Consider the following 2,239-nt stretch of genomic DNA (forward strand, 5'->3'; position numbering starts at 1 on the left):
AATCGTACGGTGTCGAATAATTTGGTGTCGAATCGTACGGTGTCGAATAATTTCGTGTCGAATCGTACTGTGGTCAAACGGAACCCGCCCGTTTGAACGCACGAGGCAACAACATCGGAGCGCCGCCATTGCCAGTACCAGTCACGCTTCGAAACGGATTTTTAAAAAAATATATACTCTTTTAATAAAAAATTCTTACTCGAGAACATTCTCGAACTTTTCTCCCACACAAATTCCTCAACAAAAAAAAATTAATATACACATTTTTAGAAAAGTATAAAAATTTATAAAAAATTTATGGGGTCATAAATCATGTCACTTTTCCATCCCCTCCAGTGGGCGTGGCCAATCACCACCAAGGGAGGAGGAAACCACCCTGGTGGAGCAATGGCGCCAGAAGTGGTGGGGGGGCCAAGTGGAGGGGGTTTGTTTTGACGCGCCATAAGTGCCCACATACTACTCACGTATATATATATATATATATACACGTATAATTTCCGCACAATACCTAGCAAACGGCTCTCATGACCGAATATATATTTATTAGTTTTAAAATTTTACTATTACAAATATTACTTTTATTCAGAACATTATTATAAATTGATCATTAATTGTTGTTGTTTACTTGCAGAACAAAAGGAAAAGGATTTGCAAATATAAAGTATTAAATATTGCAACAATAAGTTGTAAAACTATCGTAACAAATAACAATTATATAACAAATATAACAAATGTAACAAGTATAACAAATAACAAAATTAACATAATAAATACATATAAAATACATATACTTTTGTTTTTTCCGACATAAAATATATGTTAATAATGAGTATGTTTTGTTTACTACAAATGTAAACTATAGATGCAAGGTGTGATCAAAAAGTAAGGTGTTTCTTTGAATTTCGCGCGCTCTGTACACTCTAATTTCAAAATTTTTTGTTGTTGTGTTGGTACACTCGTCACGATCTAATGTTCACAGTTTTGACTATATAGCATGTGTTGTTTTTATGTGAGAGGCATAAAAGTTAGACTTGTGTTTGCGTGCTCGGCAATTGTTTGCTGTTGAAAATAATGGAGCAGAGAGTTTGTAATAATTTTTGTGTAAAAAATGGTATTAAGTGTTCAAAAACTGTTGAAATGTTGACAGTGGCGTACGGTGAGTCAACTTTGAGCAAAAAAATGTTTCTAAATGGTATAAGTTATACCACGAGGGCCGAGAAAATGTTAACAATAAACCTCGTTCTGGACGCTACAGCACGTCAAAAATCGACGAAAATGTTCAGAAAGTGAAAGAAATTGTGTTTAAAAATCGTCGAATCACGATTAGAGAAGTAGCTGATGATCTTAACATATCGTTTGGCTCATGCCAATCAATTTTAACGGATGTTTTGGGTATGACACGTGTGTCAGCAAAATTCGTTTCAAAACTGCTTAATTTTGATCAAAAGAAGTATCGCATTAGTAGTAGTTTTTTGGCCACAAACAATACTACCATCATGCCTCAGCCACCGTATTCACCAGACTTGGCCTCCTGCGACATTTTCCTCTCCCCAAAATTGAAAAGGCCCATGAAAGGACNAAGATTTGCGACGATTGAGGAGATTAAGGCTGCATCGCTAAAGGAGCTCAAGGCAATACCCAAAAGTGCATTTCAGAAATGTTTTGACGACTGGAAAAAGCGCTGGCACAAGTGTATTTTATCAGAGGGGAATTATTTTGAAGGGGATAACATAATTTTGGATAAATAAATGAATATNTTTTTATAAAAATGAAAAGTCACACCTTATTTTTTGATCACACCTCGTATACAAATAAATATAAAATATAAATATATACAATAATATAAAATATTGTGGTAAACAAATATATAAAACAATTTAGTAATATTATAAGTACTGGTTTACGTTTTGTTTTACATATATATGTAACATATTTATATATTATATAACTGTTTTAAATATATGTACTCTCCATAACATGTACAGAGGAGCGCACTGTATCGTTCCGCTCCAAGGAAAGGTTTTCTCTGAAATTTCTCTTTTGGCTGTTTCTATTACCGCGCGCCGTACTCTTTCGATCTCCGCCAGCGGCCCGAGATTGAAGGAAAACGGCGCGCTGTAGTAGGGACAGCCGGAGGAGAAATTTCCGAGAAATACAGGGTGCGGCGCCAAAATCCGGACAAATTTCAATTTGATATTCCCTCCGTTCAGTACCATTGGCAGATGTCGCGATTGGCATT

The sequence above is a fragment of the Pseudomyrmex gracilis genome, unplaced genomic scaffold (assembly GCF_002006095.1).
Source record: "Pseudomyrmex gracilis isolate BER0280 unplaced genomic scaffold, ASM200609v1 scaffold_1425, whole genome shotgun sequence".
Classification (NCBI taxonomy): Eukaryota; Metazoa; Arthropoda; class Insecta; order Hymenoptera; family Formicidae; genus Pseudomyrmex; species Pseudomyrmex gracilis.